We start from the raw sequence: 25987 nt of genomic DNA on the forward strand, positions 1-25987 counted from the left end.
GTTTTTTGTTTATAATTTCAATATGATGAACAAAATCAGTCCTTTGGCCATCCTACGATGATGATTCATATCTAAGCTAGGCTACAGTGTCTCATTAAGGGTTAACAAGTCTTACTATTTCAGTATTTTCAACATTCAGTTTATTCAGCATCAGCTATATCCTCAGAAACGCAAAGCTATTGGTTATCAGACGAATGTGCAAAAATCAAAATATGGTAAAAGTACTACAAATTGTTACAATAACAAAACTAATATGCAAATCTTTCCAAAATTGATGGTATATGTCATAATAAAATGAAGATTCTGAAAATGAAACCACAATTGGAGCACCCCTCAATCAGGTCCCCGTGGCAACATAATCATTATATGTACTCTTATAATTGGCAATTTCATCTTTTCCATTTGGCTTTTCTGCCATCAACAAAAGGCAATTGTAATAGAAGTAATGTAAGCCCAATTAACTAAAATGACAATGAAACCAAATGACAATCTGAGCGTTACCTTCCCAGTTTCAAATACCATCACACTAAGTATGCTCTTTAATAATTTTAAATCTGTCTTGATCTTTTCACTATTCTGTTGGACCTTAACATGTACTTTAAGTGCCTTCCATAAGATGACTTTTATTTCTTACAGTTATTTCTTCTGGAAGGCCATGTGGATTTTATATTTCTATCAATGATACGTGAAAGATTCTCTTGCCGTGTCAGTCACATTAAGAGTGACAGACTTCCTCTTTTTGATATTAACCAATTTCATTGTCCCTATATCCATGGGCATTTGAGGGTGAACGCAAGATATAGTGATGGAACAGGATAGGTCATGGTAATGATATTTTTCTAGCGAGTTAGTGATACAATATTCATGCTGACATGCATATACATTTCAGTATGTTACCTTGAGTGGTGCTTAAAATTTCAGGAGTGCAGTTAGTAGTTTCATTACCACTGTAATCAAAATCACGTGTGGCTTGTCCATTTGTGTAGAATGGGATAGGGGAACAGAATGGTCTTACCAGTATTTTAGCATTCCTTAAGTGCAGTCCCTACAAGTGTCCCCCTGCCACCATGTAAGGTAGAACCTCCTTAACTCTCATCCAAATGGCATATTGGATAATTCCAATATTTTATACTTCTGTGACAGTTAATAGTTTATCATTCTCAGGTAACTCTAACACAAGACCTATTCCATTTCTTCCCATACGCGAATCATTAGTTCATAATTCACAGATAGAGATTTTATTTAAAACATTTGTTCTATTGGCTAAATTCCTCAGCTTGCGTCATTAACATTGGAAGGAACTTCTCCCTTCCTTGTCTGAGTTATATTTTCTCTGCACTGATTCAACATCCAATTGCCGTAAATTCAAGGTAACATCAATTTGATGTTGTCCACTCTTTTCTGTTTCCTTTATCAATTTGTTAATTGCACTGGTGTGCAGTTCTTTGAAATGAGGCAGAATTAGTACTATCCCCTGCCTGACTATTAAATTTGGTATTATCATTCATTAATCCTAATGTACTTTTAACCTGAGAAGTTAACTGATATAACTTATTGCTTATAGCACCGATACCCAGTCTATTAACTACAGAAACTCTTGCACCATGTATGCCTGCAGCATCTCCTATCTAACTCCTACTCCTTCTGCTTCTCGTCATTTTATCTTCCATCATATTCCCATTTCCTTTCTGATCAAACAATGCCCTAATCAATTCCACCTTTTAATCAGGTGGAGGTTTTGGACGCCATGATAGTAAAGTTCAGGATAATGGTACCAATTCATGATGTACATTTTCATATAATATTTTTCCTGTATTCCTCATAACCATTCCTCCTTCCTCCTTGAAGGATATGTGACAGAGGTGTCAATTATTTTTGGTGCAGATATAGTTACCCTGTCTCCAAAAATCACAGTTCTCTGAACCAACTACATCCATTTCTATGCACAAAAATCTTAAGTATAAGTCTGTGTCATGATGTGCAGGTGTTACATCAGTAAGTTGGTTTAAACCATTCCGATCTGTAGCTGAAAACCTATTTGCGTATCTCCGTAGTTCTATTCATATAAGCCCAACACCCAGTACTTATATCTACCTGCACACAGATAGAAACATCCTCACTCTAAACAATATCCCACATATAGCCCTGGAATCTGTTATTATCCAGTAAGCGCAATGTAGTAAGAACCTGTTATGTTGCATCACAAACACTACATCCACTGATCATTGGTCCAATCATTTGGATCCATGCTTCTCTCAGGAGGGTCAATACAATAATGCTGACAATTGGCTCCATAGTTTATCTAAAGCACAAAGCTAAGAATCAAAGTAATTTCTGTTTTTATTTATAGTTCAGTTATAGTATAGTAGTTATAGTAGTTGTACAGAAGAACCACAAATTAGATGTGAGCCCAGGTGGTTCCAATGTTGCTGAGCATTTCTTTGGTTTTCTTCCTGTCTTCTATTTTTCCTTTGCACTTTGGTATAATTGGGGCAGTTCCTGAACCAGACTGTGGAGAGACCAAAGGATACTAGGAGAAGAGGATGTTGTTAAAATCCTTGTGTGGGGACTCAGTGAGATGGCAGCGATTCTGTAGAACTGCTGTGGACAGCATTGCCTAACAGCCAAGGCGTACTGATGTTTTTTGCCATCCCTGGCCAACCTATGTGGTGGAATTATTGGTTTAAAACCTAATAGAACACATATTTGTTAATATTTGAGAGTGGGAAGGATGCCAAAGGGAAAAAGAGTGAACAAACAGCAGCAGGGAAGACACTCCCCTGCAGCATCAGGCCTACCAGAGACAGCAGCAACAGCCGCCTCTCCTGACCCCCCCCAGGGACCTGACAGACTCACAGGAATTGGCTGCGGCGATGGAGAGACTTACCTTGATAGTTGGGCTGTGATTGAGGAGATCCATGAGGAAATTCGTGCCCGGGTCCAACCTATTGCATCCATGCTGCGGAAGCATGAGCAGGAGATCCAGAGCCTCTGGGAGCTGCTGGCGGAGGTGGAGATTCAAACTAAGGCCTCAGAAGCTGCGATGGAGTCCTCATCCAGTCAGGTCCAGGTGCTGGAGCAAGACGTGTTGACCTTGCGAGACCATATCGACGACCTCAAAAATTGAGGTTGAAGGATAAATCTCTGAGTTGTTGGGCTCCCTGAAGGTGAGGAAGGTGAGCAGCCAGTCAGCTTCTTTGAAAGCTGGCTGCCGAAGTTTTTGGGCCTTCACATGGAGTCCAGCAGGCTACAGATTGAAAGGGCTTATCGGGTTACATTGCACAAGTCAAGGCCGGTGCAGCGCCCCTGCCCGGTCCTGGTGCACTTCCACTCATATAAGGACAAGCAAAAGGTGATAGAAGTTTCTAGATTACTGGGAAATGATCCGCAGGCACTGCTGTACAAGGGGTCAAAAATCATGTTTTTCCAGGATTTCTTGGCAGCTTTAATTCGAAAGAGGAAGTCCTTCGATTAAGTTAAAAGGAGGGTGAAGAATCTAGGCATCCAATACTCCATGAGGTACCCCACAGTGCTCAGTTTCAGCCACGAGCACTCAGTTTATACATTTGACTCAGCAGATAAAGCTAAAAACTTTGTAGATACTATAAAATAGACAGACTGGTCTGAAGAATACAGTTAATGTTTGTTCTCTTTTCCTTCTTTCCCCATGTTTTCCCTTCCTTTTTTTATTCCTTTCTTTCTCCCTAATAATTTCGTTTTTGGAAAGGGGGAAAAAAACCTTGGAATAAGTTGTTCCTTTTTTTAATAACTGGATTTTCTGATGGGAAATTTTGTGGATGTTCTTTGTTGTCTCCTTTTTTTGTTTGTTCTGTCTCTCTTTTAGTCACAAGTAGGGGTGACATGAAGCCAGGGATGGGTAGAGTGCTCAGCGTGACTTTATCTTTTATCTGTTGATTTAAGGATTCTCTCCTTGTTTTTTTTCTGGCAAAGGCTGGGGCACAGTCTGGGTTTGAAGGAGCTGTGAAGGAAAGGATGAGTAGGGTGAGCGCCCCCTATAGGCAGGAGGGAAGAGTCTTCCATTCAACTTTTTATAGTTGGTTTTCTTTGTAGTTTTTAGTAGTCATAGTTGTTTATAGTTATAATAGAGTAGTTTTCGCATAAATAGTTCTTCAACTGTATGAGTCTTTATTTACTTGTGCTCAGTGATTTGTAAACAGGATTCTCCCTCCTAGGGGTTCAACGGTCTCTGAAAAGGGATATGACTAAGTGTCTTATTAAATGGTGCACCTGGAACATCAAGGGAGGTCATTCACTTATTAAAAAGCAAAAGGTGCTTTCTAGCCTTAGAAGGAAAGGGTTGATATCGGTTTGTTGCAGAAACCCATCTTGATGACAGGGAGCACCTGAAATTACAACAGGGGGGTTATGACCAGGTATTCTTTTTATCCTTTACTACTAAAAGTAGGGGAGTGGCGGTACTTATCCAGAAAAATCTTCTGTTCACATTATTAGAGCAGGTGAAAGATAAGCAGGGACGGTTTGTGATACTTAATGTTCTGATACATGGGGAGGAATATAGCATTTTAAAAGTCTACTGTCCTCTGGCACATTCCCTCAAATATTTGATTAGTGCTTTATCTAAGCTGAGTGCTTTTGGAACACACCACATTATTATGGGGGGGGAGGGATTTTAATTGACTTGTGGATCCGACAGTGGACAGGATGCCTTGTAGGCCCCCAACTATTTCTTCGCAGGCCCAGCAGGTCATTGACTTATGCGTAGAGTTGGGACTGTTGGATATTTGGAAATGCCTTCACTCTACCGGCAGGGACTTCACCTTTTTTTCAAACCCACATAAATGTGACATGAAGATTGATCTCTTTCTGACTCCCTTGGCCCCTACTGGATTCAATTATGTGTTGTAAAATTGGGAATATAGCTATCTTTGATCACGCTGCGGTATGTTTGGAGGTTAAGGCCAAGAGTGAAGGGCTAGGTTTGCGGCACTGGTGTTTGGACCCTTTTCTCCTTCAGGATTCCAAATTTGTGGAATACTTTTTGAAGGAGTTTCAGGAATTCTTGCCTATTAGCTTAGGCACGTGGTTTAGGGTGTTGGTTTGCTCGCTGAGCTATAGGTTTGATATCCAGATGTTTCATTACCTAGTTTGTTCTGGATGGGGTTCCTTGGGTTTGTGGTGATGTCATTTCCTGTTCGTTTTGTGAGGGGTTGATGGATGGTATCTAGATATATGTGTTTGTTTATGGCACTGTGGTTGGAATGCCAGGCCTCTAGGAATTCTCTGGCATGTCTTTGCTTAGCCAGTGAGCAAACCTTCAACCTGAGCTACAAACCTTGCAAAAACCTATGGGCGCAACACGCTACAGCTTGCCCGCAAATGGGAAAGGAATGTCATCCATGAGAGTTCCACCCGCGAACAACTGTACTTCCTGCATGAATGTTTGAGAAAACAGGTACTGCCAAAATGTCTTCAATACAAACCACCGATAAAAACACCCCAAGCCAGATGTTGAACAGAATGAAACGGCCGCAGAATGCTCCGAGAACTAAGCAATGACGCCCACCACAGACTCCGAAAATGCAACCGGGAAATTGCGTGCCAAAAACCGTTATTCAAACAAGCAACAAATCAAGAATGGGCAGACGCAGTAGAACGAGCCATAAACACCAAACAACGACAAACACAGAAAAAGAAAAATCGGGACCTGAAAAAAAAACTTGACAAACTCACAAACAAAGACAAAACCGATAACACAGGAGCATGGATAAAGAACTTACCAGACCAAATCCTATCAGACACAGAAAAAGCGGTACTAGTAAAAGGACTAAATTTCAATTATCGAGACGTTGACAAGAATGATTTCCTATCGGCATTAAAAACCACATTGAAGGACAACAAATTCACGGAAGAAAAACAACAAATGATCAAACAGACAGTTGCATGTACTCTGAGCCGAAAGATGGAAGGAAACAAACTGAACACACAAGAAAAGAAAGCCCTAGTAAACCTCAAAAAAGACAAAAACATCGTTATATTACCTGCAGACAAAGGTCGGCTCACAGTCATTCTGAACAGAAGGGATCATCCGCTGACATTTCCGCCAGCTCCGAAAAGACCCCACCACCAGGGATATATTTCCCTCCCCACCCCTTTCCATGTTCCGCAAAGACCGTTCCCTCCATGACTACCTGGTCAGGTCCACGCCCTTCTACAACCCACTCTCCCATCCTGGCACCTTCCCCTGCCACCGCAGGAACTGCAAAACCTGCGCCCACACCTCCTCCCTCACCTCCATCCAAGGCCCTAAAGGAGCCTTCCACATCCATCAAAGTTTTACCTGCACATCCACTAATATCATTTATTGTATCTGTTGCTTCCAATGCAGTCTCCTCTACATTGGGGAGACTGGGCGCCTCCTAGCACAGCGCTTTAGGGGACATCTCCGGGACACCCGTACCAATCAACCACACTGCCCTGTGGCCCAACATTTTACCTTCCCCTTCCACTCTGCCGAGGACATGGAGGTCCTAGGCCTCCTTCACCGCTGCTCCCTCACCACCAGATGCCTGGAGGAAGAACGCCTCATCTTCCACCTTGGAACACTTCAACCCCAGGGCATCAATGTGGACTTCAACAGTTTCTCATTTCCCCTTCCCACACGTCACACTAATTCCAAACTTCCAGCTCAGCACTGTCCCCATGACTTGTCCGACCTGCCTATCTTCTTTTCCACATATCCACTCCACCCTCCCCCCGCTCCCAACCTATCACCTTCATCCCTTCCCCCACTCACCTATTGTACTCGATGCTACTTTCTCCCCACCCCCACCCTCCTCTAGCTTATCTCTCCACGCTTCAGGCTCTCTGTCTTTATTCCTGATGAAGGGCTTTTGCCCGAAACGTCGATTTTACTGCTCCTTGGATGCTGCCTGACCTGCTGCGCTTTTCCAGCAACACATTTTCAGCTCTGATCTCCAGCATCTGCAGTCCTCACTTTCTCCTACATAGAGAAAGCCAATGCACTACTCACAGACACCAACACCTACCAACAGGTGGCGCTAGACCTGACCCCACAACTAGGAAACAAAATTACATATCTCCTAAGAAAATTACACAATTCCAGACAATTAAACATGATGGAATTCCAAAAAATGAAACCAGCTGGGACCAACACCTCACGATTCTACGGACTACCAAAAATCTATAAACCAGGAGCCCCCCCTCAGACCCATAGTCTCAGTACCCAGAACACCAACTTACAGACTGGCCAAAGAACTACACGCAAGACTGAAATACCTAGAAGAGTCACAGCAGTCCATCCACTCCACTCAGGAATTCCTAAAAATCATCAAAAACACAAATGGAAGAAGACGAAACAATGATCTAATTCGACGTAACAGCACTGTTCACCTCCAACAACATCGACTCGGCAAAGGAAACTCTTACCACACTTTTAGAAGAGACCATCATACACACCCCAACCACCATCAATCACATTACCAATGAGAACATCATGAAGCTAGTGGATCTGTGCCTCACCACCCACTTCACCTTCAACAACATAATCTACAAACAAACCAACGGCACACCCATGGAATCTCTGCTATCAGGATTCATAGCAGAAGCAGTAATGTAAAGACTAGAACAAACAGCCCTACCAGCCATCAAACCAAAAATCTGGGTCCGCTACATAGATGACGCCTTCGTTATCACAAAAATGAAACAAGATAGAAGAAACATTTAACATCATCAACAACACCCTCACAGGTATAATGTTCACCAAGGAAGAAGAAACTGACAACAAACTCGCACTCCTGGACTTTACAGTTGAAAGAACGGACAATGGAGAACTACAAGCCTGCGTATACAAAAAACCGACAAACACTGACCAAATACTTAACGAAACCAGCAACCATCCCAACACACACAAACGAAGCTGTATCAGAACACTATTCCAATAAGCCACCTCACACTGCCGCACAGATGAACTTTGGAAAACAGAGGAGAACCACCTATACAACGTATTCAAGATGAATGGATACTCAAAAATACAGTCTGCAGATTCCTCAAGAACAGACCACGACAAGCAGACCAAACACAGCCAGAAACCCTAACCACCTTACCATACATCAAATAAGTTTCAGAAATGACATCCAGACTATTAAGACCCCTTGAATCCTAGTAGCACACAAACCCACCAACACTCTCAAACAAAAACTAACAAACTTAAGACCCAGTGCAACCCATGGACAAAACCCACGTCGTCTGCAAAATTCCATGTAAGGACTGCCACAAACACTACGTAGGACTAACAGGAAGAAAGTTAGCCACCAAGATATATGAACACCAGCTAGCCACAAAAAGACACGACCCTCTGTCCCTCGTAGCCCTACACATGGAAGAAAAAAAAACACCATTTCGACTGGGATAATACATCTATCCTTGGACAGACTAAGCAAAGACATGCCAGAGAATTCCTAGAGGCCTGGCACTCCAACCACAACGCCATAAACAAACACATATATCTTGATACCATCTATCAACCCCTCAGAAAATTAACAGGAAATGACATCACCACAAACCCCAGCAACCCCATCCAGGACAAGCATATGAATAGAAAGCAGGAGACAACAGCTTCGCTTTACTTAGAGGTCACCACTGATGATGTTACCTAGCCAGGTAATGAAATGTCTGGTTTCAAACCTACAGCTCAGCAAGCAAGCCTACACCCTAAACCTCAACCTGAGCTACAAACCTTCACAAAGTTTAGACCCGGCTCATAGTCTGTCTATGCTATGGGAGACCGCTAAAGGCCTTTGCTAGGGGAATAGTTATTTCCTGTTCAGCTAGCTGGAAATGACAGAAGGAGGAACAGCAGTGTCTACTTGAGACGTGGTTGAAAGCAGCCGAGGCAGCACAGTTTGCGTGGCCTCAGTGACTAAGTTACAGTGGATCACGGCCCTCCTGCTGCCTTGAATTCAATACTGACACAAAACGCAAAGAAAAAGCTTGCTTTTGCTAGACAAAGGCTGTTCGAATATGTGGATAGGCCAGGGAAGTATTTAACGTATCTGACTAGGAAAAAGCATGCTCCCCAATCAATTACAGCAATCAGAAACAGCGCCGGGGTCCTTACATTCAATGCTAAAAAGATTAATGAGGCTTTTCGGAACTTTTGAATTGTATCTGTCTGAAGGTTGCGAGGACAGGAGGGCTAAAATGGAGTCCTTTTTTAAGAACCTGGAACTCCCAGGGGTAACCTTGGAACAGGCCTCTCTCCTTAATGCTCTCTTGACAGTTCAGGAAATACAGGAGGCAACAAAGCAACTTCAGAGTGAGAAAACACCTGGCCCTGATGGTCTCCCGGGTGAGTTTTATAAGCAGTTTATAGGGACTCTGCCAGGACTGATGTTGGAAATGTGCAATCACTCCTATATGCATGAATGCCTACCACTATCTTTGAGAGAAACTAGTATTTCCTTAATTTGTCAGAAGGGGAAGATTCCTGGGATTGTGCCTCATACAGGCCCATCTCTCTATTAAATTCAGATTTCAAGATCCTGGTGCTGAGATTGGAAAAGGTGTTGTTCCATATTGTTAAAGAGGACCAGACAGGCTTTATAAGGGGCCGTAGATCCTCTAATGATATTAGTAGGTTGCTGAATATGGTTTAAGTTTGTCAGCAACAATCGAATTCAGGGGTTGGTGATTTCCTTAGATGCAGCAAAAGGATTTGACTGGGTGGAATGGCCGTATCTTTTTTACGTCTTAGTACAGTTTGGGTTGGGTGTGGTCTTTGCTAGGTGGGTGGAGGTTTTATATCGTCACCCTCTGGCCGCGGTCATCACCAATGGGATGAAGTCTGGGAATTTTAGGATTGGTGGGGTAGTCAGCAAGGCTGCTCCCTCTCACTGTTGTTTACATTAGTGATAGAACCGCTGGCAGAGGCCATTCGTCAGAACGTCCACATTACCGCTCCAGAAGTGGGATTGAGGGCACACAAGATTACACTGTATGCGGATGGTGTCCTTTTGTTTTTATTGAACCCAATGACCTCCACACCCCATTTGATACAATGTATCAATTCATTTGGAGCTATTTCAGGATATAAGATTAACTTTGCAAAATCAGAGGCTATGCCTTTGGGGAACTTTAAGGATGTGCCAGAACTTGAAGGTGGCCCTAAGTTCCCTTTTAAGTGGTCACGGGCAGGTTTCCAATGTCTAGGCATTTTTATTACCCTGAAGTTTGATCTGTTATTTCGGACTAACTTTGCTCACTTGCTCTACAATGTTAGGCAAGATCTCCAGAGATGGGAGACTCTTCCAATTTCATGGCTGGGCTGAATATCTCTCATTAAGATGACTGTATTTCCTCGTTTGCTTTACCCCATGCATATGCTCCCGATAATGTTTCTCAGGTCAATGCTGCGGAAGCTTATGGGATGGTTTGGTTCCTTTGTCTGGCATCATGGGCGACCCCTCATCAAACTTAGTAAATTGCAGTTGCCTCACGTAGGGGGAGGAATTGATTTCCCAGATATCAGGAGGTATCAATTGAGTTCTGCTATCCTTTGTCTGCGATTGGGTAGGTAACAATCCGAACTCAATATGGCTGCATATTGAGGCCTCCCAGGCAAAGTGCCTTCTTATTAACCTGTTGTTCATGGATAAGGTGAGGTAATGGACCACTGTCAGAACCCCATTGTTATTAGTTACGTCAAGGCATGGAGGGCGATGCGTCAGAGTGAGGGTTGCTTTTCCAAGACTTTGCCACTTATGCCTATAGTTGGCATGCCAGGGTTCCGACCAGGGATGATGGAGCCAGAGTTCAAACTATGGGCAGTGAGAGGAGTTTCTAGCTTGGAAAACTTGTTTGAGGAGGACATTATGATGTCTTTTGAACAACTCAGCCGCAAATACGGGTTGCCCAGTAAAGATCTTTTCCATTGTTTTTCAGGTTAGGGATTTCATCCAGAAGAAGACTACGCTTCTCACTAAGCCCTATAAGTCCGATACAGAGAGGTTGTTGCTACATTCCACAAGAACCCCTCCGGTTAGTGCCCTCTACCGCCTGCTGGGTGGCAGAGCCTGGCAGGATATTAACTGGTTATGTGAGGTCTGCGAGCAAGAGCTAGGAGTGGAGATCTCTTTTGAAACATGGAAGAACATATTGGAGAATGTTTGAAAGATCTCAATTGTAATAGGATGTGCGCGACACAGTTAAATGTTCTGCACAGGGTTCATTTGGCACTGGGGCATCTTCAGTGTGCACCAAATGTAAAATAAGTGTAGGTACTCTTACCCATTGCTTCTGAAAATGCCACAGGCTCCATGTTTATTGGAGCGCCATGGCGGGAGAGATAGGGAAGGTATTGAGGACTGAAGTCAAAGTTGTCCCGATATCTCTCCTCTTATGTCTACCAAATTTACCATCTTTAGAAGGGAATGGGAAGAAACTATTTAATATTCTTGCATACTGTGCACAGAAGAATATTCTGATGAACTGGGTGTCCGAGAACCCGTCGGGCTTGCTGGGATGGCAGAAATTAATTATGGAGCACATTCCCTTGGACATTTTTACAAACATTGCGCACCACACAATAGACCATTTTTATAAGACATGGCAGCCCTACTTGAGTTATCTGGATATAGATTTGTCAGTTATCTTAACTAGGGTTTGTTTAACCGGGATGGTTAGGTTTGTCAAGCCCTGGGCCCTGGAGGGGGTCTCCTGATTTAATACGGGTATATATACAACACTCCTGTTCCTTTGTTTTGGAGCTTTGCGCTGAGCATAGCGGTCTGCATTCTGTGGTTTTTGTTTTGTTTGCTTTCCTTTTTTTTGATCTATTAGTTATTTACTTATTATTGGTGTTGCTTTGCACAGTGTTAGGGTTTGTTTTGTATTATAAGATAGGTTAGTAGTTGGTAGACAGTAGTTGTATTGTAATTTGTGTTTTGTTTTCTTTTTATTATACTGATATTTGTTATTGATTGTATTTTTCAATAATTTTATATGTTTGTAAAGTTAAAAAAAAATTGCTAATAAATATATTTACAAAAAAAACCTTGTGCAAGCACCATCAAACAGTGGGGACAGCATTAGTAGGGTCTGCGATGACTGGGACTGAGATGTCATGGATTGGGACTGAGACATGATGGTACCTTTCTCATCCATACTGTCCATGGTGATATGACAGGAATGGACATCAAAGTTCTTCTGTGAAACAAAAGATTTAAGTTGGTTGACCATGAGACCAAAAGATATAGAAGCAGAATTAGACCACTTGGCCCATTGAGCCTACTCCACCATTCATTTGTGCTAACATGTTTTCAAACCTATTCTCCTCCCTTCTCCTCATAACCCTTGATCCCCTTATTAAGCAAGAACCTATCTATTGCTGAGTTAAATGCACCCAAGAACTTGGCCTCTGCAGCCTTCCATGGCAATGAGTTTCAAAGATTAACTCCCCTCTGACTGATGAAATTCCTCCTCATCTCTGTTCTAAAAGGTTGTCCCTTAACTTTGAGGCTTTGCCCTTGGGTCCTCGTCTCTTCAACTAATGAAAACATTTTCTCCCTGTCCACTTTATCCAGGCCCCGCAGTATTCTGTAAGTTTCAGTGAGATCCCCCTAATCTTTCTAAAGTCCATCAAGTACAGACCCGGACTGCTCAACTACTCCTTATACAACATATAACCATTCTGTTTTGCCATTATCTAATTGCATTTTGTAGACTGAGAGGTTAGCCTTATCAATGATAGAATGGGGGCTAAAATAGTGAAAGAACATAAAAGTGCCTGGCTAGAAATTCTGTAGCATGACCTTGTCACTCACAGCATCTTCAATAGACCATACCTTCAAGTCAGTGTAGGCCTTACTTTGTTATTGCTTCTTACCCATCTTGACTGCAGCCACTAAACTGGCAGCCTGCACATTTTTCACCAATATTTCAGTGGCCTTCTCATGGTTGAGAGCTTGAACCTTAGGTTCAGGAAGGTTGAGACCCAAGTGGTCCTCAATCCCTCTCATAGATCTGTCTGTTATTAGGATGTGTGAAGTAAAGCCTGTGGAGGTGGAAAGAATATATTTTACAATCATCAGAACATACAGGAGAATGTCATTATACTGTTTAACAAAACAAAAAAAAACTCAGCAAGTCTGACAGCGTCTGTGGAGAGAAAGCAGGGTTAATGTTTAGGATCCAGTGATCCTTCTTCAGAACTGATGGTAGCTGGAAGAAGTTTGGTATAGATTGCTGAAGATGGGGTGCAAGAGGGGAGATGGAGTCAACAATAGGTGAAGATGTGTGTACTCTTTGCATGGGAGTAGAGATCTTACATAATCAATCTGTAAGTTAGTCCATGGACCCTCAACTGATTGTATGCTTTAATTCCCTTTGCACGGAGAAGCACTTTTCACACAGTGGTTAACATGCTCTACCCATTTTGGCACCAGTGCCATTTTTGAGACTTTGTTGGGTTGGTCCCACCTCTGATGGTCATGCATGCCTTGAGCCAAAGAGATCAATTGGTCTGTCTCATTCTGCAGGGCTACATATTTACTCTTCTTCAGCACAATACAATCTTAAATCACGATTTTATTCTTCCACACTTTGTAATCATCTAGCCATTCATTCTTCTGCTTTTTAATACCAGGTCCTTATCTTTGCTTTGGGCCTGTACCAAATCCTCTGTTTTGATTTGGTTTACATTTACTGCACTAATTATCCTGGTCACAAGTGGAAGCTGTGAGGAGAAAGTGAGGATTGCAGATGCTGGAGATCAGAGCTGAAAATGTGTTGCTGGAAAAGCGCAGCAGGTCAGGCAGCATCCAAGGGACAGGAGATTCGACATTTCGGGCATAAGCCCTTCTTCAAAACGTCAAATCTCCTGGTCCTTGGATGCTGCCTGACCTGCTGCGCTTTTCCAGCAACACATTTTCAGCACAAGTGGAAGCTGCCAAGATTGCCTTCTTGGGCTCCCTGCTTGACGAGCTCATCTTCTTGAATGTTTTCCTTGGAGGATGATTTATGATCCGGTTTAACCTAGATCATTCCAAGTGCCATATCGTTTGCTTTCTCTAAAATATATTTCAGGCCTGACACTGAGGGTAATGGTTTCCCATCTGCTGATGGGAACATGCTTCCCAGACAGGAAGAAAATCTGTTAGGCTGCTACAAACATACAGAATACTAACAGAGTAAAGATCTGCAGGGATAAGGAATTCTTCTGGATGGCTCACTATATACACTACTGCTGTTAACACTGCTGCCAAATGCTGCTAGGTAATTTTAGAGCAAGGGCAGTGTGTGTTTCTCTGGTTTGGAGTTTTTACACAATTGGTTTTCCTGTTACCACTCTCCATTATGGATGAACCATCAATAAAGAATTTAAATCAATCTTTTGTCTTTTCTCCCCAACCCCCACAATTTTCTTTGGAACAAATGGTGCCTTGGAATCATTTGTTGCAGCTGCAGGGCAACATATGGTTCATCCTGGTAAAGTAAAGTAAGTTGTCTACTTTTGATTTTTTCAACCCTAATAGACAAGCATTATTGTATAAGTGTCCACTGGCTATTCTGTTCTGGCTAATATTCCAACCTTAAGACATGTATCCAGCAGTAACCGGAGTGGGGTGTGTTCTGTTAAGATGGTGAAGGAATTAGAATCAAGTTGTAAGAAAACGTATTGCTCAGAAAACAGCAAGCACATACTTCTCACAGAATGAGAAACCTTCTTCTACTTATGTTAATAGCCTCGAGGCATAAGAGACAGGGCTCAAATCTTGGTGTCTGTCCTGTAACGGTGTGGCTGCTAAGGTGGTATTGGTGGAGGGTAGCTCCAGTTTTGGGACCTGTGATGCTGGGGCTTGAACTAAAGCTCGTTTTAAATACTTGACCGCTTGAGTTTGATTTTCTGTACATTGCCATTTAGTATTCTTTTCAACAGGTCTGACAGTGGGCTGCTTTGGTAGCAAAACTGACAATCGGATTCCAGGAATATCTGCCTAAGCCTAAAAATGCAAAGGCAAACTCCAGACAGTGTCTACATGTTTGTCCTCAAACTCAAGTTTCCATGGTGCTATAACTGTGCCTAAATAGAAGACCCTCTGTTTCATAGTTTGTGCTTTTTTAAGAGTTAACCTATAATCAGTTAAAGGGGCAATAAGCTCTGGAAGCAGGATAAGCTATTCATTCTTGGTCTGAGTTTGGAGGAACAAATAGTCCACTTACTGAACCAAACATTCAGGACTCAAGAAATACTCCAGACCCTTGGCTGGAGAACTATTGAACTCCTGTGGAAAATATATCCAAGTTTATTGTTGGCCCTGAATGGTGAAGATGAATTTATTTTGACATTTACGTTTAATGGGAATGAACCAGAAACCATTGTTAATTTCAAAGGCAGTGAAATACTTAGCATACCTGTTTCGTCATGGTCTCAGGGCTGGGCTGGTTGCAATCTTAGGGGCAGTCGGGGAATGTTCTTATTGACTGCCCTGCAAATTGGCAGTGAGTCGCCAGGCACATCTGGCTTTCTGACCAGCCAGATAGGAAAGTTGTTAGGTGAGTCAACTGGGTATAAAACTCCCATTTGAGAATGCTACTGATAACTTTGGCAACTTCTCCCTCAGCTTGTTTTGGGAATGAACATTGTTTCTGGGCTTTGGTTCAGGGCCGTCAGTGATGATTTCCCCTATCATTTGTCCACAGTCATGCTTGTGGTTGGCAAAGGCACTTTTGCACGATGTAATAATATTCTGGGCAGATTTGCCATCTGTCATAGTCCAGGCATGGGTAAAGGAGACCAAAGATTTTGATTTGACTTGATTTACTATTGTCGCAAGTACCTAGGTGTAGTGAAAAGTTTTGTTTTGCATGCAGACCATACCATACAAAATGCATTAGGATAATAGAATAAAGTGAAAAACACAATGTTATGGTTGTGGAGAAAGTGCACAAAGAGCAAGATCAACATTTAATTTTAAAGTTGAGAGGTACATTCAGAAGTCTAATAAAGAGAGGTGGGGGGTCGGGGGAAGAAGCTGTTTGTAAATCTGAAGGAAGAGGGTGGAAGAGAATATAATTGGGTGGGAGAGTTCTTTGATTATATTGGTTGCTTTCCTGAAGTAGCAGGAAGTATAGATGGAGTCAGTAGTAGGCTAGTTTGCGTGATGGATTGGGATGTGTTCATGATGCTCTGTTGTTTTTTGTGGTCTTGGGAAGAACAGTTGCCAAACCACGCTGTGATGTATACAGATAGAATGCTTACTATGGTTCATCTTTAAAAACTGGTAAGAATCCTCATGGATATGCTGTACAAAGATGAACGGAATAAAAAGGGAAAACAATCAGAGAAAATTCATATTATATGGATTGACCCATAATTCCCCGAGAACACACAAACAGTGTGTGTAATGACTAGTTGGAATCTCAAAAGTTCCTTAGCCCCCTGACCTGGCATCTGCCAAATACAGCAGCTGGTTAGATCAAAAGCCAAATTACATTTACTCTTAGAATGAGGCTCCAAAATGTGCTTACGCCTTGGTCTAATTCTATAATGTGGAGGTGCCGATGTTGGACTGGGTTGGACAAAGTTAAAAATCACACAAAACCAGGTTATAGTCCAACAGCTTTATTAGGAAGTAGAAGCTTTGGAGTGCTGTAGTTTGGAAGAGTAGGAGGCAACTTGATTGAAACATATAAGATCCTGAAGGATCTGTACAGGGTAGATGTGTTTTCTTTTATGTGAAAATCTAGAACTAGGGCGCTTGTTTAAAAATAAGCGGTCACTCATCTGGGAGTATAAGGGAGTATGATCACAGAGACTTGGTTGAAGGAAGGGCATGATTGGCAACTAAATGTTCTAGGATATAGATGTTTCAGACAGGACAGGGAGGAAAGTAAAAGAGGGGGAGGAGTTGCATTGCTAGTCAGGGATGATATCATGGCTCTGCTAAAAGAGGACACTGTGGAGGGCTTGAGCAGTGAGTTATTATGGGTAGAGCTGAGAAATAAGAGAATGCAGTTACATTGTTGGGGCTGTATTACATGCCTCCCAACAGTGAGCATGAGGTAGAAGAACAAATGGGTAAACAGATTATGGAAAGAAGTAGAGACAACTGGGTGGTGGTGATGGGAGATTTTAATTTTCCCAGCATTGACTGGGATACACGTGGTATCAGAGGTCTGGATGGGGCAGAATTTGTAAGGAGCATCCAGGAAGGTTTTTAGATTAGATTAGACTTACAGTGTGGAAACAGGCCCTTCGGCCCAACAAGTCCACACCGACCCGCCGAAGCGCAACCCACCCATACCCCTACATTTACCCCTTACCTAACACTACGGGCAATTTAGCTTAGCCAATTCACCTGACCCGCACATCTTTGTGATTGTGGGAGGAAACCGGAGCACCCGGAGGAAACCCACGCAGACACGGGGAGAACGTGCAAACTCCACACAGTCAGTCGCCTGAGTCGGGAATTGAACCCGGGTCTACAGGCGCTGTGAGGCAGCAGTGCTAACCACGAGCAGTATGTCAATAATCCGATGACGAAAGGGGCCATATTGAACCTGGTACTGGGGAGCGAGCCAGACCAGATGGTAAAAGTTGCAGTGTGGGATTTCTTTGGGAATAGTGACCACAGTCCTGTAAATTTTAGAATACTCATAAACAAAGGTGAGAGTAGTCCTAAGGGAAGTGTATTAAACTGGGCCAAGACCAATTATATCAAAATTCGGCAGGAGCTGGGAAATGTGGAGTCAGAGCAGCTATTTGAAGAGAAGTCCACATTTGATATGTGGGAGGCTTTCAAAAGAGAGGTTGATGATAGTGCAGGATAGACAAGCCCCTTTGAAAACAAGGGATAGAAAAGGCAAGATTCGTGAACTGTGGATGACAGGAGAAATGGTGCGATTAGCCAAGAGGAAAAGCGAAGCTGACATAAAGTCCAGGCAGCTAAGAACAGAATGAGCCTTGGAGAAATATCAGGAGAATAGGACCAATCTTAAATGAGGAATCAAGTGGGCTAAAAGGGGTCATGAAATAACTTTAGTAAGCAGAATTAAGGAGAATCCCATGGCCTTTTATTCATATGTAAGAAGGAAGAGGTTAACTAGAGTCCACTAAAGGTTAAGGAAGGAAGGTTGTGTGGCAATCCTGAGAAAATGGTTGAGATTTCAATGATTACCTTGGATAAGTTACTGAGGAGAGGGACATGATGAATGTTGAAATTAGAGACAGAAGTTTGTTTACTGTGGATCACGTTGACATAAGGAGGGAAAATGTGTTGGGTAGGCTAAAGGATATTAAGGTGGACAAATCCTCAGGACCGGATGAGATCTATGCTGAGGGAGGCAAGAGAGGAAATGGCTGGGGCCCTGACAGATAACTTTGTAGCATCCTTAAACATAGGTGAAGTGCCGGAGACTGGAGAGTTGCTAATGTTGTTCCCTCTGTTCAAGAAGGATAGTAGGGATATTCCAGATAACTACAGACCAGTGAGCCTGATGTCAGTGGTGGGAAAGTTGCTGGAGAAGGTACTGAGGGATAAAATTATTTATATTTGGAAAAGAATGGGCTTATCAGTGATAGGCAACATGGTTTTGTGTGGGGGAGATCGTGCCTTACCAACTTAATTGAGTTCTTTGAGAAAGTGATCAAGTTGATAGATGAAAGAAGGGCTGCAGATGTCATACACATTGGACTTTAGTAAAGCGTCTGATCAGGTTCCCCATGTAAACTAATGGAGAAAGTGAAGTCACATGATGTGCAGGGTGTTCTAGCTAGGTGGATAAAGAACTGATTGAGCAACAGGAGACAGAGAGAAGTAGTTGAAGGGAGTTTCTCAAAATGGAGAAAGGTGACCAGTGGTGTTCCACAGGGATCAGTGCTGGGGCCACTGTTGTTTGTGATATACATAAATGGTCTGGAAGAGGACATTGTTGGTCTGATTAGTAAGTTTACGAAGATTGGTAGAGTAGCAGAAAGCATAGAGGACTGTCAAAGAATACAGGAGAATATAGATAGTCTGGAGAGTTGGGTGGAGAAGTGGCAGATGGAGTTCAATCCAGGCAAATGTGAGGTAATGCATTTTGGGAAGTCTAATTCTAGAACAAACTCTACAGTAAACAGAAGAGCCTTGGGAAAAGTTGATGAGCAGAGAGATCTAGGAGTGCAAGTCCATTGTACCCTATTAGTGGCTGCACAGGTGGATAGAGTGGTGAAGAAGTCATATTGTATGTTTGTCTTCATCGGACAGGGTATTGAGTATAAGAGTTGGCAAGTCATGTTAAAATTGTACAAGACTTTGGTTCGGCGGCATTTAGAATACTGTGTACAGTTCTGGTCGCCACATGACCAAAATGATGTGGACACTTTGGAGATGGTGAAGAAAAGATTTACGAGGATGCTGGCTGGTATGGAAGGTGCTAGATATATAGAGAGGTGAGTAGGTTAGGGTTGTTTTCATTAGAAAAAAGGAGATTAGGGATAGAGATAAGTTTTTTTCGTAAAGTGAGGGATTCAATAATGAGAGGTCATGCATTCAAGGTGAGAGAGAGAGAGGTGAAAAGTTTAAGGGGAATACATGCGGAAGGAACACATTGCCAGCAGAGGTACTAGAGGCAGGCATGGTAGATTGATTCAAGGTGCAACTGGACAGATGCATGAGTAGGTGGGGAGCAGAGGGATACAGATGCTTAGAAATTGGGTGATAGGTTTAGACAGTGGATTTGGATTGGCTCAGGCTTGGAGGGCCGAAGGGCTTGTTCCGGGGGCTGTAAATTTTCTTTGTTCTGTGTTCTATTTAAATCAGAGTTTAGGTGATTTTGTGAGAGTGTTTGGAACTCTCTGAAAAAGTGGTGGACCCAGACTCCTTGGAATCTTTTTAAGGCAGAGGTAGATAGATTCTTGCAAATTAAGAATTTGAGATTCCAATCTCATCAACCGTAACCTTATTAAATAGTGTAGTAAGTTTGAGGGCCAAATTGCCTACCCTTGCTCCTTGTTTACATGTTCATATATTTCCAAATGCTGTAGAAAATGTCAGTGAGGCCTGTAGATGTATGATTGCATCATTCTTCTTCATCTCCTGGGGGAGCTTCACCTGCAGCTTCTCCCTTCGGAGGCTTTTGCAGTAATTGCTGGAAGCTCCTGTTCTTGCTGACTAAGTTGTAATTGCTCTCTTGTTTGACATTTTGTCTTTACTTTTATAGCAATACCACAGTGGTGTCCATGTTAGATTTATGAGCAGATTATTATAGGGTATTTCAGAAAGAGTGGTTGGGAGGGAGCAGTTTTCTAATTAATTGTTCAGAAAGGGATAAAGAAGATTCACAGAGCTAAAAGAATGCTTATCATGATGGCTTGAGCAGTTTGAAACTTTTTTTTAAACAGTCAAATGAGGCCTGATGGTGACGTCATTGAGTTCTTTAAGATAATGATCATTAGATGTAAAAATGTGGATAGGTTGACAATTAGAGATCGTGAATACTAGATTGTTATTAATAAATGCAGCAGGTGATTAAGAAAAATGTTTCTTCCCAGAAAATTGTAAGAATACAGATCTGGGTGCCACATTAATTTGTTGAGACAAAAAAAAGCATAAATTAATTCAAGGAAAGCTATTTAGGCTTTCAATGGAAAAATCATGAAGGTCGTCATGGAAGGAGACTCTTAATGGTCCACACATGCATAGACCAGTTGATCCAATGACATATTTCTGTGTTATAAACTCAAAGTATATCTATATAATAACTATATAATATCAGTCTTATGCTCCAAGGTTAAAAGAAAAGCCTGTTTGCTTTTTTTCATGATGTAAGAAATTTACTTATGACTTCTGCTGCAATTTTGCCTCTTAATAAAAGCTGAAAATATGAAAATGCTGAAGAAACTCAGCAAGCTTGGCAGCATCTGTTAATGTTTCAAGCCCCGCATGACTCATCTATGGAATCAATTCATCAGTTCAGTTTTAACAGCTGTTATCTATTATAGCTTTCATTTAAATGTTGGAATCAATTTGACAAATGTTTGCATTTACAGATATCAGCACAAACAAGTATTTGATAATAATTTCACAACTGTCTGCATTATCATATGAAAAATATGTTGCATACATTCAAGATTTCATCTATTCAGAATAAGTTTTGTTTATGAAGGGGACACAGCTGCTAGATTTGCTGTTTAATACATAACCAGTTTCTGAACAAAATTAATTCAGAAATGCTTGTTTTCAGAAATGACATTACAATAATATTTTAATGTATTAAATATTTATTGAATATTGATTTACTAATATAATCAGTGTTTAAATTACTGATTGGATTAAAGCTTTTTTTTCAACATCTTATATCAATGCACATAGGCTGGCTATGTGACACTTCTAATATCTTTCAAATAACTGCCAAAAATGCTGTTTTTTTAAATGATATTGGAACTAGGAGATGTTGGCAATGGTGTATCTATTTTATATCCTAGAACTCTTGGATAGCTTTGGAGGACTTTCTCCTCAAAATGTATCGGGATTGGCAGTTACTTTCAAGATACTAGAAGTGTCACATTACCTCTCCTAGTACTCCAGAAATCAAACAGTTCAACAAACAAGATTCTTAGAGATTTACACCTATTTATACAAGCAGATGTTTGTGGTATTCAATGTTTATGGTAACAGTTTAACCTGTCTTTTAGAACATGATGTATATAATTTCCTGAAACACTTCCTGTTTATTAAAACAGCTGCATAGATCTTCAAATTTGGGCAATTTGCCAGTAAGAACAATTATAACTTTCTGTTATTCTTAACATGTTGGCGATATCTAAACACAATAATCTTTAGCGATTTTTGAAAAGATTTGAAGCTCAGGTTGATGATAAGTATGTAAGTTAGACGTTTTGTTTTCCGACGTTTCGTCACATACCCACTGAGACTCTCACTGATGATGTTACCTAATATGGTGACGAAATGTCTGAAAACAAACCTTCCAGCTTAGCGAGCTAACTTACATGTAATCATCTTTCCTCACATTTTGAGAATTTGGGACAGCTTGCTAACATTGTCAAGAGTAGAATGTGTCACTGTAACCAACTTCTGCTTCTGAAAATATTTGCTTCCTTTCAGCTACTATTGTGTGATCTTTCTTTGGCATACCTAACTCTTGGAAAAAGGCCACTATAATCCAGAAACATAATTGTTTTATTGATTGTAATAAAAGGTCCTCAGCGGTTTATATTGTGTCTGTAAATAGTGTTTCTATAACAGAGATGTTTCCTGTTAAGGTGCAATTTAAGCATTCTGGTGACAGCAGGATCAAATGCCTTATATAATTTGACCCTTGATATCTAAGACGGAGATGAATACCAGGACATGGTCATAAGTTAGGTTAAACTGTTCCTGTGATTCTTGATTAGCAAAGAGTAACAGGTCTCTATGGCAGGGAGGGTAGGTTCAATCATTAAGAGTAGTAAGTTTTGCAGTAGAGCCATTTCCATTTTGCTGTTTGAGTTGTCCATTGCAGAAGAGGAAGTAACCTTTCTCTTTAAGGATTTCACTTCGAGTGAGCCTAGCTCTTGCAATGCCATAAGGTTGATATTGAGTCTTAGAGTTCTTTGTCGGTCACAGCTGTCTTGTGTGCATTGGCAACCATCAGAAAGTTGTTGAAGCCAGGAAAGATCTCCTTATGTCTCAGCTTATGATGCATAAGTGTGTACCAGGCTTGTGTTCTCAGCACTTTCCTTTACAGGCATGGGTAACTTATGCTAACCAAGCAAAGCAGCTGAATAGTTCCTACCACTATGGCCTCAGATCAATATTGGGTATGTTCTAGGAAGATATAATGTCAAATATGGAAATAACCAGAAAACACCAGCGATGAGTCAGCAATGACACTGGTGGCTGCATCATGTGAGCAGAATGGATTATGGCCACGTCTCCAATGACATGTTCTGGCAAACTTGCTTTCAGCATAAAACCCAATAGATCACCTGTGTCTGTGATAAAAAGCCAAGTATAAGAAAGGTTTCAACTTGACAGAGATTGGAGTCATTGCTTGTGAACTCCCCACTGCTGACCAGATTGAAGATATGATTTGGAGATGCCGGTGTTGGACTGGGGTGTACAAAGTTAAAAATCACACAACACCAGGTTATAGTCCAATAGGTTTAATTGGAAGCACACTAGCTTTCGGAGCAACGCTCCTTCATCAGGTGATTGTGGAGGGCTCGATCGTAACACAGAATTTATAGCAAAAATTTGCAGTGTGACGTAACTGAAATTATACATTGAAAAATTGATTGTCTGTTAAGCCTTTCATCTCTTAGAATACAGTGATAGTTTCACTTCTTTCATATGTAAATCACAATTTTTTAAAATAAAAGTTACATTCTCGGGTTAACTGTAACAATTGGTGTCAGCCAGATATGTTGAAGGTGTTAGCCCCCTGTGTTCCCTGTCTGTGCCATAATGTTTAGACTGATTCTAATCTAAAAAGTGAGTTAACAGAGTCTTACATGGATTCATGCAGTTTTTGAGCAAAGTACAATGTAACTCTGCAAGTATAAATTCACCCCACAAATGTATGTGTATATGTGTGCATTTGGGTTTTTCTTTGTGTCTGTCTGTCTGGGCTGGGTAGTTGTGAGTGTGAGAGAGAGTGTATATGTGTGTGTATGTGAGTATAGAGTGTCAAAGTCTGTGAAAGGATGCATGTGTGAGCGCGGGAGTGTGTATGTCTGTAGGAGTGTGTGTGTCTGTGTGTGTGCCTGGTGTTTCTGTGTGTCTGTGTGTGTATGTGTATAGGAGTGTGTGTGTGTGTAGGAGTGTCTGTGTGTGTGTATAGTGAAATGGTCATCTGTATTGTGACATGAACCCAAGGTCCCGTATGAGGCCCTTCTTATGGCTACGGAACTTAGCTATCAGCCTCTGCTCAGCCACTTTTCGCTGCTGCCTGTCCCAAAGTCCACCTTGAAAGACGGTCACCCGAAGGTCCGAGGTCAAACATCCTGGACCACTGAAGTGTTCCCCAATTGGGAGGGAACACTCCTGGCTGTTGATTATTGTATGGTTGAAAATGTGTTGCTGGTCAAAGCACAGCAGGCCAGGCAGCATCTCAGGAATAGAGAATTCGACGTTTCGAGCATAAGCCCTTCCTGATGAAGGGCTTATGCTCGAAACATCGAATTCTCTATTCCTGAGATGCTGCCTGGCCTGCTGTGCTTTGACCAGCAACACATTTTCAGCTGTGATCTCCAGCATCTGCAGACCTAATTTTTTACTCGATTATTGTATGGTGCCCATTCATCTGTTGTAGTAGCCTTTGCTCGATCTCTCCAATGTACTATGTGTCAGGGCATCCTTGTCTGCAACATATAAGATAGACAATGTTGGCAGAGTCACATGAGCACCTGCCACATACATAGTGGGAGGTGTCACCACATGTAATGATGGTATCCATGTCCACACTCTGACATGTCTTGCAGTGCCTACCATGACAGGGTTGTATGGAGTTGTCCTGAAAGCTGGGCAACTTGCAACGGACAATGATCTGTTTGAGATTTGGCGGTTGTTTAAAGGCGAGCAGTGGAGGTGTGGGGAAGGTCTTGGCGAGGTGCTTATCCTCATTGATAATGTGTTGCAGGTCACGAAGAACATGGTGTAGCTTTTCAGCTCTTGGGAAGTACTGGACAGCGAATGATACCCTGTTGGTTGTAGCACATGTCTGCCTCCTGAGGAGGTCGTTACGGTTCCTTGCTGTGGCACGTGGAACTGGCAGTCGATGAGTTGAGCATCGTATCCCGTTCTTATGAGGGCATCCCTGAGTACTTCCAGGCGCCTGTCACGTTCCTCCTCAACTGAACAGATCTGGTGTACGTGTAGGGCTTGTCCATAGGGGATGGGGTTTTAATATGTTTTGGGTGGAAGCTGGAGAAGTATAACATTGTGAGGTTGTCTGTGGGTTTGCGGTAGAGTGTGGTGCTGAGGTGTCCATCCTTGATGGAGACGCATGTGTCCGAGAATGAGACAGATAGTTGAGAGTAATGTGTTTAATTCACGGAGGAGTTCTTTGGTCGGATCAACTGGTAATTGCCTGTAGTGTTCCTGGTTGTTCAGTTGTCCGTACACTTCCTTGCAGTAATCTGTTCTATTCTGAATAACAATGGCTGAGTTAATCTGAGAATGTAACTTTTAAAAAAATGTTTTGTGATTTACATATGAAAGAAGTGAAACTATCATGGTATTCTAACAGATGAAAGACTCAACAAACAATCAAGGTATTTTTCAATGTATAATTTCAGTTACATCACACTGTAAACATTTGCTATATATTCTGTGTCTTACAATCGTGTCCTCCACAACCACCTGAGAAAGGAGCAGCGCTCCGAAAGCTAGTGCTTCCAATTAAACCTGTTGGACTATAACCTGGTGTTGTGTGATTTTTAACCCAGGAAGGAAGAAGATATTAGTCAGCTTGAGAGATGCTATTCATTTGAGCCCATTTCTGAGGGACTGCTAATGACAAATTGGCCTCTACAACCACAATAGATGCTGTTAAGTGCAGCAGCAGCAGCAGCAGCAGCAAACACCCTGGGTGTAATGCATCATCTCCTAAGGTGAAGTATACCAGCATTATTATCACTATTGCATCTCAAATAGGAGATTTCCATAATCATGCAGTAGTCAATCTCATTCTCCTCTAATTGGGTTTCAGTGTCTTAATTCAGCTCCCTGCTAGATTGTCAGGAATTAAATATCTGAGTGGAAGAGAATGATGCTAGAAAAGCAAGCTGGTCAGGCAGCAACCAAGGAACAGGAGAATTGACAGTGCAAGCATAAGCTCTTCAACCGGAATGATTCCTGATGAAGGGCTTATGTTCAAAACATCGACTCCTGCTCCTCGGATGCTGTCTGACCGACTGTGCTTTTCCAGCCCCACACTCTCAGACTCTGATCACCAGCATTTGCAGTGCTCACTTTCCCCCAGGAATTAAATACCTACCTAATTA

Source organism: Hemiscyllium ocellatum, chromosome 20 (assembly GCF_020745735.1).
Source record: "Hemiscyllium ocellatum isolate sHemOce1 chromosome 20, sHemOce1.pat.X.cur, whole genome shotgun sequence".
Classification (NCBI taxonomy): Eukaryota; Metazoa; Chordata; class Chondrichthyes; order Orectolobiformes; family Hemiscylliidae; genus Hemiscyllium; species Hemiscyllium ocellatum.